Source organism: Triturus cristatus, chromosome 4_1 (genome assembly GCF_964204655.1).
Source record: "Triturus cristatus chromosome 4_1, aTriCri1.1, whole genome shotgun sequence".
Taxonomy (NCBI): Eukaryota; Metazoa; Chordata; class Amphibia; order Caudata; family Salamandridae; genus Triturus; species Triturus cristatus.
This window is the reverse complement of record NC_140585.1, coordinates 119842880-119854964: the sequence shown is the minus strand read 5'-3', so window position 1 is coordinate 119854964 and position 12085 is coordinate 119842880. Positions and strand designations below refer to the sequence as shown.

At 35.3% G+C, this 12085-nt stretch overlaps 13 non-coding genes across 13 annotated transcripts; all 13 read right to left on the bottom strand.

The window, feature by feature from the left end:
* Positions 1-689: 689 nt before the first annotated feature.
* TRNAD-GUC (transfer RNA aspartic acid (anticodon GUC)) lies at positions 690-761 on the bottom strand. Its single transcript has one exon. It is a non-coding gene; the product is annotated as a tRNA-Asp (tRNA).
* A 629-nt stretch (positions 762-1390) lies between these two features.
* Positions 1391-1462, bottom strand: TRNAD-GUC (transfer RNA aspartic acid (anticodon GUC)). The gene has a single exon. It is a non-coding gene; the product is annotated as a tRNA-Asp (tRNA).
* A 1336-nt stretch (positions 1463-2798) lies between these two features.
* Positions 2799-2870, bottom strand: TRNAD-GUC (transfer RNA aspartic acid (anticodon GUC)). Its single transcript has one exon. It is a non-coding gene; the product is annotated as a tRNA-Asp (tRNA).
* Positions 2871-3493: 623 nt separating this feature from the next.
* TRNAD-GUC (transfer RNA aspartic acid (anticodon GUC)) lies at positions 3494-3565 on the bottom strand. The gene has a single exon. It is a non-coding gene; the product is annotated as a tRNA-Asp (tRNA).
* A 625-nt stretch (positions 3566-4190) lies between these two features.
* TRNAD-GUC (transfer RNA aspartic acid (anticodon GUC)) lies at positions 4191-4262 on the bottom strand. The gene has a single exon. It is a non-coding gene; the product is annotated as a tRNA-Asp (tRNA).
* Positions 4263-4895: 633 nt separating this feature from the next.
* Positions 4896-4967, bottom strand: TRNAD-GUC (transfer RNA aspartic acid (anticodon GUC)). Its single transcript has one exon. It is a non-coding gene; the product is annotated as a tRNA-Asp (tRNA).
* Positions 4968-5594: 627 nt separating this feature from the next.
* TRNAD-GUC (transfer RNA aspartic acid (anticodon GUC)) lies at positions 5595-5666 on the bottom strand. The gene has a single exon. It is a non-coding gene; the product is annotated as a tRNA-Asp (tRNA).
* A 625-nt stretch (positions 5667-6291) lies between these two features.
* On the bottom strand, positions 6292-6363 carry TRNAD-GUC (transfer RNA aspartic acid (anticodon GUC)). Its single transcript has one exon. It is a non-coding gene; the product is annotated as a tRNA-Asp (tRNA).
* A 1336-nt stretch (positions 6364-7699) lies between these two features.
* TRNAD-GUC (transfer RNA aspartic acid (anticodon GUC)) lies at positions 7700-7771 on the bottom strand. The gene has a single exon. It is a non-coding gene; the product is annotated as a tRNA-Asp (tRNA).
* A 641-nt stretch (positions 7772-8412) lies between these two features.
* Positions 8413-8484, bottom strand: TRNAD-GUC (transfer RNA aspartic acid (anticodon GUC)). The gene has a single exon. It is a non-coding gene; the product is annotated as a tRNA-Asp (tRNA).
* Positions 8485-9111: 627 nt separating this feature from the next.
* Positions 9112-9183, bottom strand: TRNAD-GUC (transfer RNA aspartic acid (anticodon GUC)). Its single transcript has one exon. It is a non-coding gene; the product is annotated as a tRNA-Asp (tRNA).
* A 1324-nt stretch (positions 9184-10507) lies between these two features.
* Positions 10508-10579, bottom strand: TRNAD-GUC (transfer RNA aspartic acid (anticodon GUC)). Its single transcript has one exon. It is a non-coding gene; the product is annotated as a tRNA-Asp (tRNA).
* A 1328-nt stretch (positions 10580-11907) lies between these two features.
* Positions 11908-11979, bottom strand: TRNAD-GUC (transfer RNA aspartic acid (anticodon GUC)). The gene has a single exon. It is a non-coding gene; the product is annotated as a tRNA-Asp (tRNA).
* Positions 11980-12085: the final 106 nt, after the last annotated feature.

Sequence of the window (12085 nt, the reverse complement as noted above, 5' to 3'; positions counted from 1 at the left end):
CGGGGAATTGAACCCCGGTCTCCCACGTGACAGGCGGGGATACTGACCACTATACTAACGAGGACATATTGGCTTCAGTTCAACAGTGCTCACCTCCATGAGGTTAGGGCATGCCCTCAATCAATTCACAGTATTGTAATAGGCAGCTTTGCTTCTTTTGGTTAGGAGAAGCAATCTTTTTTCATAAATGATTACAAATCCGAAATTCCTAGCCAAAAATAATCTGCTTTAATAAGAAATGATTGATTAAAATAAATACCTATTTATCGATCTGTCTATCTATCTTTCTATCTATCTATGTATATGTATATATATATATATATATATACAATCAGCTCACTTTACCATTTGCAGCTTATAACCATTTACCACCAGGGGTCACTACTAACAAAAAGCATCCACTCCACTTCTAAATCTAGCCCCTAGAGTTGAGCAGAAGCATAAGATTCCCCACTGCTTCATTCCATTTCCATTAGATTATAGATGTAAATTGTTTTTGATGGTATGGTCTGTGCAGATTGAAATATTCAGAGCATATTCTGACTTTTAGTTAACACATCTGTAAGCAATTTGGCCATCACTGAATTCAACGTTTATCTCAATCGTAATAGACAAGGATAATGACAAATATAGTTTACAATGTTATTAAGTACATCATTTTATTTAATTGTGTGAATAAAAGGAAGCGTCTCCCCGTCGGGGAATTGAACCCCGGTCTCCCGCGTGACAGGCGGGGATACTGACCACTATACTAACGAGGACATATTGGCTTCAGTTCAACAGTGCTCACCTCCATGAGGTTAGGGCATGCCCTCAATCAATTCACAGTATTGTAATAGGCAGCTTTGCTTCTTTTGGTTAGGAGAAGCAATCTTTTTTCATAAATGATTACAAATCAGAAATTCCTAGCCAAAAATAATCTGCTTTAATAAGAAATGATTGATTAAAATAAATACCTATTTATCGATCTGTCTATCTATCTTTCTATCTATCTATGTATATGTATATATATATATATATATATATATACAATCAGCTCACTTTACCATTTGCAGCTTATAACCATTTACCACCAGGGGTCACTACTAACAAAAAGCATCCACTCCACTTCTAAATCTAGCCCCTAGAGTTGAGCAGAAGCATAAGATTCCCCACTGCTTCATTCCATTTCCATTAGATTATAGATGTAAATTGTTTTTGATGGTATGGTCTGTGCAGATTGAAATATTCAGAGCATATTCTGACTTTTAGTTAACACATCTGTAAGCAATTTGGCCATCACTGAATTCAACGTTTATCTCAATCGTAATAGACAAGGATAATGACAAATATAGTTTACAATGTTATTAAGTACATCATTTTATTTAATTGTGTGAATAAAAGGAATCGTCTCCCCGTCGGGGAATTGAACCCCGGTCTCCCGCGTGACAGGCGGGGATACTGACCACTATACTAACGAGGACATATTGTCTTCAGTTCAACAGTGCTCACCTTCATGAGGTTAGGGCATGCCCTCAATCAATTCACAGTATTGTAATAGGCAGCTTTGCTTCTTTTGGTTAGGAGAAGCAATCTTTTTTCATAAATGATTACAAATCAGAAATTCCTAGCCAAAAATAATCTGCTTTAATAAGAAATGATTGATTAAAATAAATACCTATCTATCGATCTGTCTATCTATCTTTCTATCTATCTATGTATATGTATATATATATATATATATATATATATATACTATCAGCTCACTTTACCATTTGCAGCTTATAACCATTTACCACCAGGGGTCACTACTAACAAAAAGCATCCACTCCACTTCTAAATCTAGCCCCTAGAGTTGAGCAGAAGCATAAGATTCCCCACTGCTTCATTCCATTTCCATTAGATTATAGATGTAAATTGTTTTTGATGGTATGGTCTGTGCAGATTGAAATATTCAGAGCATATTCTGACTTTTAGTTAACACATCTGTAAGCAATTTGGCCATCACTGAATTCAACGTTTATCTCAATCGTAATAGAGAAGGATAATGACAAATATAGTTTACAATGTTATTAAGTACATCATTTTATTTAATTGTGTGAATAAAAGGAATCGTCTCCCCGTCGGGGAATTGAACCCCGGTCTCCCACGTGACAGGCGGGGATACTGACCACTATACTAACGAGGACATATTGGTTTCAGTTCAACAGTGCTCACCTCCATGAGGTTAGGGCATGCCCTCAATCAATTCACAGTATTGTAATAGGCAGCTTTGCTTCTTTTGGTTAGGAGAAGCAATCTTTTTTCATAAATGATTACAAATCAGAAATTCCTAGCCAAAAATAATCTGCTTTAATAAGAAATGATTGATTAAAATAAATACCTATTTATCGATCTGTCTATCTATCTTTCTATCTATCTATGTATATGTATATATATATATATATATATATATATACAATCAGCTCACTTTACCATTTGCAGCTTATAACCATTTACCACCAGGGGTCACTACTAACAAAAAGCATCCACTCCACTTCTAAATCTAGCCCCTAGAGTTGAGCAGAAGCATAATATTCCCCACTGCTTCATTCCATTTCCATTAGATTATAGATGTAAATTGTTTTTGATGGTATGGTCTGTGCAGATTGAAATATTCAGAGCATATTCTGACTTTTAGTTAACACATCTGTAAGCAATTTGGCCATCACTGAATTCAACGTTTATCTCAATCGTAATAGACAAGGATAATGACAAATATAGTTTACAATGTTATTAAGTACATCATTTTATTTAATTGTGTGAATAAAAGGAACCGTCTCCCCGTCGGGGAATTGAACCCCGGTCTCCCGCGTGACAGGCGGGGATACTGACCACTATACTAACGAGGACATATTGTCTTCAGTTCAACAGTGCTCACCTTCATGAGGTTAGGGCATGCCCTCAATCAATTCACAGTATTGTAATAGGCAGCTTTGCTTCTTTTGGTTAGGAGAAGCAATCTTTTTTCATAAATGATTACAAATCAGAAATTCCTAGCCAAAAATAATCTGCTTTAATAAGAAATGATTGATTAAAATAAATACCTATTTATCGATCTGTCTATCTATCTTTCTATCTATCTATGTATATGTATATATATATATATATATACAATCAGCTCACTTTTCCATTTGCAGCTTATAACCATTTACCACCAGGGGTCACTACTAACAAAAAGCATCCACTCCACTTCTAAATCTAGCCCCTAGAGTTGAGCAGAAGCATAAGATTCCCCACTGCTTCATTCCATTTCCATTAGATTATAGATGTAAATTGTTTTTGATGGTATGGTCTGTGCAGATTGAAATATTCAGAGCATATTCTGACTTTTAGTTAACACATCTGTAAGCAATTTGGCCATCACTGAATTCAACGTTTATCTCAATCGTAATAGACAAGGATAATGACAAATATAGTTTACAATGTTATTAAGTACATCATTTTATTTAATTGTGTGAATAAAAGGAAGCGTCTCCCCGTCGGGGAATTGAACCCCGGTCTCCCGCGTGACAGGCGGGGATACTGACCACTATACTAACGAGGACATATTGGCTTCAGTTCAACAGTGCTCACCTCCATGAGGTTAGGGCATGCCCTCAATCAATTCACAGTATTGTAATAGGCAAATTTGCTTCTTTTGGTTAGGAGAAGCAATCTTTTTTCATAAATGATTACAAATCAGAAATTCCTAGCCAAAAATAATCTGCTTTAATAAGAAATGATTGATTAAAATAAATACCTATTTATCGATCTGTCTATCTATCTTTCTATCTATCTATGTATATGTATATATATATATATATATATACAATCAGCTCACTTTACCATTTGCAGCTTATAACCATTTACCACCAGGGGTCACTACTAACAAAAAGCATCCACTCCACTTCTAAATCTAGCCCCTAGAGTTGAGCAGAAGCATAAGATTCCCCACTGCTTCATTCCATTTCCATTAGATTATAGATGTAAATTGTTTTTGATGGTATGGTCTGTGCAGATTGAAATATTCAGAGCATATTCTGACTTTTAGTTAACACATCTGTAAGCAATTTGGCCATCACTGAATTCAACGTTTATCTCAATCGTAATAGACAAGGATAATGACAAATATAGTTTACAATGTTATTAAGTACATCATTTTATTTAATTGTGTGAATAAAAGGAATCGTCTCCCCGTCGGGGAATTGAACCCCGGTCTCCCGCGTGACAGGCGGGGATACTGACCACTATACTAACGAGGACATATTGGCTTCAGTTCAACAGTGCTCACCTCCATGAGGTTAGGGCATGCCCTCAATCAATTCACAGTATTGTAATAGGCAGCTTTGCTTCCTTTGGTTAGGAGAAGCAATCTTTTTTCATAAATGATTACAAATCAGAAATTCCTAGCTAAAAATAATCTGCTTTAATAAGAAATGATTGATTAAAATAAATACCTATTTATCGATCTGTCTATCTATCTTTCTATCTATCTATGTATATATATATATATATATATATATATATATATATACAATCAGCTCACTTTACCATTTGCAGCTTATAACCATTTACCACCAGGGGTCACTACTAACAAAAAGCATCCACTCCACTTCTAAATCTAGCCCCTAGAGTTGAGCAGAAGCATAAGATTCCCCACTGCTTCATTCCATTTCCATTAGATTATAGATGTAAATTGTTTTTGATGGTATGGTCTGTGCAGATTGAAATATTCAGAGCATATTCTGACTTTTAGTTAACACATCTGTAAGCAATTTGGCCATCACTGAATTCAACGTTTATCTCAATCGTAATAGACAAGGATAATGACAAATATAGTTTACAATGTTATTAAGTACATCATTTTATTTAATTGTGTGAATAAAAGGAATCGTCTCCCCGTCGGGGAATTGAACCCCGGTCTCCCGCTTGACAGGCGGGGATACTGACCACTATACTAACGAGGACATATTGGCTTCAGTTCAACAGTGCTCACCTTCATGAGGTTAGGGCATGCCCTCAATCAATTCACAGTATTGTAATAGGCAGCTTTGCTTCTTTTGGTTAGGAGAAGTAATCTTTTTTCATAAATGATTACAAATCAGAAATTCCTAGCCAAAAATAATCTGCTTTAATAAGAAATGATTGATTAAAATAAATACCTATTTATCGATCTGTCTATCTATCTTTCTATCTATCTATGTATATGTATATATATATATATATATATATACAATCAGCTCACTTTACCATTTGCAGCTTATAACCATTTACCACCAGGGGTCACTACTAACAAAAAGCATCCACTCCACTTCTAAATCTAGCCCCTAGAGTTGAGCAGAAGCATAAGATTCCCCACTGCTTCATTCCATTTCCATTAGATTATAGATGTAAATTGTTTTTGATGGTATGGTCTGTGCAGATTGAAATATTCAGAGCATATTCTGACTTTTAGTTAACACATCTGTAAGCAATTTGGCCATCACTGAATTCAACGTTTATCTCAATCGTAATAGACAAGGATAATGACAAATATAGTTTACAATGTTATTAAGTACATCATTTTATTTAATTGTGTGAATAAAAGGAATCGTCTCCCCGTCGGGGAATTGAACCCCGGTCTCCCGCGTGACAGGCGGGGATACTGACCACTATACTAACGAGGACATATTGGCTTCAGTTCAACAGTGCTCACCTCCATGAGGTTAGGGCATGCCCTCAATCAATTCACAGTTTTGTAATAGGCAGCTTTGCTTCCTTTGGTTAGGAGAAGCAATCTTTTTTCATAAATGATTACAAATCAGAAATTCCTAGCCAAAAATAATCTGCTTTAATAAGAAATGATTGATTAAAATAAATACCTATTTATCGATCTGTCTATCTATCTTTCTATCTATCTATGTATATGTATATATATATATATATATATACAATCAGCTCACTTTACCATTTGCAGCTTATAACCATTTACCACCAGGGGTCACTACTAACAAAAAGCATCCACTCCACTTCTAAATCTAGCCCCTAGAGTTGAGCAGAAGCATAAGATTCCCCACTGCTTCATTCCATTTCCATTAGATTATAGATGTAAATTGTTTTTGATGGTATGGTCTGTGCAGATTGAAATATTCAGAGCATATTCTGACTTTTAGTTAACACATCTGTAAGCAATTTGGCCATCACTGAATTCAACGTTTATCTCAATCGTAATAGACAAGGATAATGACAAATATAGTTTACAATGTTATTAAGTACATCATTTTATTTAATTGTGTGAATAAAAGGAATCGTCTCCCCGTCGGGGAATTGAACCCCGGTCTCCCGCGTGACAGGCGGGGATACTGACCACTATACTAACGAGGACATATTGGCTTCAGTTCAACAGTGCTCACCTTCATGAGGTTAGGGCATGCCCTCAATCAATTCACAGTATTGTAATAGGCAGCTTTGCTTCTTTTGGTTAGGAGAAGCAATCTTTTTTCATAAATGATTACAAATCAGAAATTCCTAGCCAAAAATAATCTGCTTTAATAAGAAATGATTGATTAAAATAAATACCTATCTATCGATCTGTCTATCTATCTTTCTATCTATCTATGTATATGTATATATATATATATATATATATATATACTATCAGCTCACTTTACCATTTGCAGCTTATAACCATTTACCACCAGGGGTCACTACTAACAAAAAGCATCCACTCCACTTCTAAATCTAGCCCCTAGAGTTGAGCAGAAGCATAAGATTCCCCACTGCTTCATTCCATTTCCATTAGATTATAGATGTAAATTGTTTTTGATGGTATGGTCTGTGCAGATTGAAATATTCAGAGCATATTCTGACTTTTAGTTAACACATCTGTAAGCAATTTGGCCATCACTGAATTCAACGTTTATCTCAATCGTAATAGAGAAGGATAATGACAAATATAGTTTACAATGTTATTAAGTACATCATTTTATTTAATTGTGTGAATAAAAGGAATCGTCTCCCCGTCGGGGAATTGAACCCCGGTCTCCCACGTGACAGGCGGGGATACTGACCACTATACTAACGAGGACATATTGGTTTCAGTTCAACAGTGCTCACCTCCATGAGGTTAGGGCATGCCCTCAATCAATTCACAGTATTGTAATAGGCAGCTTTGCTTCTTTTGGTTAGGAGAAGCAATCTTTTTTCATAAATGATTACAAATCAGAAATTCCTAGCCAAAAATAATCTGCTTTAATAAGAAATGATTGATTAAAATAAATACCTATCTATCGATCTGTCTATCTATCTTTCTATCTATCTATGTATATGTATATATATATATATATATATATATATATACTATCAGCTCACTTTACCATTTGCAGCTTATAACCATTTACCACCAGGGGTCACTACTAACAAAAAGCATCCACTCCACTTCTAAATCTAGCCCCTAGAGTTGAGCAGAAGCATAAGATTCCCCACTGCTTCATTCCATTTCCATTAGATTATAGATGTAAATTTTTTTTGATGGTATGGTCTGTGCAGATTGAAATATTCAGAGCATATTCTGACTTTTAGTTAACACATCTGTAAGCAATTTGGCCATCACTGAATTCAACGTTTATCTCAATCGTAATAGACAAGGATAATGACAAATATAGTTTACAATGTTATTAAGTACATCATTTTATTTAATTGTGTGAATAAAAGGAATCGTCTCCCCGTCGGGGAATTGAACCCCGGTCTCCCGCGTGACAGGCGGGGATACTGACCACTATACTAACGAGGACATATTGGCTTCAGTTCAACAGTGCTCACCTTCATGAGGTTAGGGCATGCCCTCAATCAATTCACAGTATTGTAATAGGCAGCTTTGCTTCTTTTGGTTAGGAGAAGCAATCTTTTTTCATAAATGATTACAAATCAGAAATTCCTAGCCAAAAATAATCTGCTTTAATAAGAAATGATTGATTAAAATAAATACCTATCTATCGATCTGTCTATCTATCTTTCTATCTATCTATGTATATGTATATATATATATATATATATATATATATATATATATACTATCAGCTCACTTTACCATTTGCAGCTTATAACCATTTACCACCAGGGGTCACTACTAACAAAAAGCATCCACTCCACTTCTAAATCTAGCCCCTAGAGTTGAGCAGAAGCATAAGATTCCCCACTGCTTCATTCCATTTCCATTAGATTATAGATGTAAATTTTTTTTGATGGTATGGTCTGTGCAGATTGAAATATTCAGAGCATATTCTGACTTTTAGTTAACACATCTGTAAGCAATTTGGCCATCACTGAATTCAACGTTTATCTCAATCGTAATAGACAAGGATAATGACAAATATAGTTTACAATGTTATTAAGTACATCATTTTATTTAATTGTGTGAATAAAAGGAATCGTCTCCCCGTCGGGGAATTGAACCCCGGTCTCCCGCGTGACAGGCGGGGATACTGACCACTATACTAACGAGGACATATTGGCTTCAGTTCAACAGTGCTCACCTTCATGAGGTTAGGGCATGCCCTCAATCAATTCACAGTATTGTAATAGGCAGCTTTGCTTCTTTTGGTTAGGAGAAGTAATCTTTTTTCATAAATGATTACAAATCAGAAATTCCTAGCCAAAAATAATCTGCTTTAATAAGAAATGATTGATTAAAATAAATACCTATTTATCGATCTGTCTATCTATCTTTCTATCTATCTATGTATATGTATATATATATATATATATATATACAATCAGCTCACTTTACCATTTGCAGCTTATAACCATTTACCACCAGGGGTCACTACTAACAAAAAGCATCCACTCCACTTCTAAATCTAGCCCCTAGAGTTGAGCAGAAGCATAAGATTCCCCACTGCTTCATTCCATTTCCATTAGATTATAGATGTAAATTGTTTTTGATGGTATGGTCTGTGCAGATTGAAATATTCAGAGCATATTCTGACTTTTAGTTAACACATCTGTAAGCAATTTGGCCATCACTGAATTCAACGTTTATCTCAATCGTAATAGACAAGGATAATGACAAATATAGTTTACAATGTTATTAAGTACATCATTTTATTTAATTGTGTGAATAAAAGGAATCGTCTCCCCGTCGGGGAATTGAACCCCGGTCTCCCGCGTGACAGGCGGGGATACTGACCACTATACTAACGAGGACATATTGGCTTCAGTTCAACAGTGCTCACCTCCATGAGGTTAGGGCATGCCCTCAATCAATTCACAGTTTTGTAATAGGCAGCTTTGCTTCCTTTGGTTAGGAGAAGCAATCTTTTTTCATAAATGATTACAAATCAGAAATTCCTAGCCAAAAATAATCTGCTTTAATAAGAAATGATTGATTAAAATAAATACCTATTTATCGATCTGTCTATCTATCTTTCTATCTATCTATGTATATGTATATATATATATATATATATACAATCAGCTCACTTTACCATTTGCAGCTTATAACCATTTACCACCAGGGGTCACTACTAACAAAAAGCATCCACTCCACTTCTAAATCTAGCCCCTAGAGTTGAGCAGAAGCATAAGATTCCCCACTGCTTCATTCCATTTCCATTAGATTATAGATGTAAATTGTTTTTGATGGTATGGTCTGTGCAGATTGAAATATTCAGAGCATATTCTGACTTTTAGTTAACACATCTGTAAGCAATTTGGCCATCACTGAATTCAACGTTTATCTCAATCGTAATAGACAAGGATAATGACAAATATAGTTTACAATGTTATTAAGTACATCATTTTATTTAATTGTGTGAATAAAAGGAACCGTCTCCCCGTCGGGGAATTGAACACCGGTCTCCCGCGTGACAGGCGGGGATACTGACCACTATACTAACGAGGACATATTGGCTTCAGTTCAACAGTGCTCACCTTCATGAGGTTAGGGCATGCCCTCAATCAATTCACAGTATTGTAATAGGCAGCTTTGCTTCTTTTGGTTAGGAGAAGTAATCTTTTTTCATAAATGATTACAAATCAGAAATTCCTAGCCAAAAATAATCTGCTTTAATAAGAAATGATTGATTAAAATAAATACCTATTTATCGATCTGTCTATCTATCTTTCTATCTATCTATGTATATGTATATATATATATATATATATATACAATCAGCTCACTTTACCATTTGCAGCTTATAACCATTTACCACCAGGGGTCACTACTAACAAAAAGCATCCACTCCACTTCTAAATCTAGCCCCTAGAGTTGAGCAGAAGCATAAGATTCCCCACTGCTTCATTCCATTTCCATTAGATTATAGATGTAAATTGTTTTTGATGGTATGGTCTGTGCAGATTGAAATATTCAGAGCATATTCTGACTTTTAGTTAACACATCTGTAAGCAATTTGGCCATCACTGAATTCAACGTTTATCTCAATCGTAATAGACAAGGATAATGACAAATATAGTTTACAATGTTATTAAGTACATCATTTTATTTAATTGTGTGAATAAAAGGAATCGTCTCCCCGTCGGGGAATTGAACCCCGGTCTCCCGCGTGACAGGCGGGGATACTGACCACTATACTAACGAGGACATATTGTCTTCAGTTCAACAGTGCTCACCTTCATGAGGTTAGGGCATGCCCTCAATCAATTCACAGTATTGTAATAGGCAGCTTTGCTTCTTTTGGTTAGGAGAAGCAATCTTTTTTCATAAATGATTACAAATCAGAAATTCCTAGCCAAAAATAATCTGCTTTAATAAGAAATGATTGATTAAAATAAATACCTATCTATCGATCTGTCTATCTATCTTTCTATCTATCTATGTATATGTATATATATATATATATATATATATATACTATCAGCTCACTTTACCATTTGCAGCTTATAACCATTTACCACCAGGGGTCACTACTAACAAAAAGCATCCACTCCACTTCTAAATCTAGCCCCTAGAGTTGAGCAGAAGCATAAGATTCCCCACTGCTTCATTCCATTTCCATTAGATTATAGATGTAAATTGTTTTTGATGGTATGGTCTGTGCAGATTGAAATATTCAGAGCATATTCTGACTTTTAGTTAACACATCTGTAAGCAATTTGGCCATCACTGAATTCAACGTTTATCTCAATCGTAATAGACAAGGATAATGACAAATATAGTTTACAATGTTATTAAGTACATCATTTTATTTAATTGTGTGAATAAAAGGAAGCGTCTCCCCGTCGGGGAATTGAACACCGGTCTCCCGCGTGACAGGCGGGGATACTGACCACTATACTAACGAGGACATATTGGCTTCAGTTCAACAGTGCTCACCTTCATGAGGTTAGGGCATGCCCTCAATCAATTCACAGTATTGTAATAGGCAGCTTTGCTTCTTTTGGTTAGGAGAAGTAATCTTTTTTCATAAATGATTACAAATCAGAAATTCCTAGCCAAAAATAATCTGCTTTAATAAGAAATGATTGATTAAAATAAATACCTATTTATCGATCTGTCTATCTATCTTTCTATCTATCTATGTATATGTATATATATATATATATATATACAATCAGCTCACTTTACCATTTGCAGCTTATAACCATTTACCACCAGGGGTCACTACTAACAAAAAGCATCCACTCCACTTCTAAATCTAGCCCCTAGAGTTGAGCAGAAGCATAAGATTCCCCACTGCTTCATTCCATTTCCATTAGATTATAGATGTAAATTGTTTTTGATGGTATGGTCTGTGCAGATTGAAATATTCAGAGCATATTCTGACTTTTAGTTAACACATCTGTAAGCAATTTGGCCATCACTGAATTCAACGTTTATCTCAATCGTAATAGACAAGGATAATGACAAATATAGTTTACAATGTTATTAAGTACATCATTTTATTTAATTGTGTGAATAAAAGGAATCGTCTCCCCGTCGGGGAATTGAACCCCGGTCTCCCGCGTGACAGGCGGGGATACTGACCACTATACTAACGAGGACATATTGTCTTCAGTTCAACAGTGCTCACCTTCATGAGGTTAGGGCATGCCCTCAATCAATTCACAGTATTGTAATAGGCAGCTTTGCTTCTTTTGGTTAGGAGAA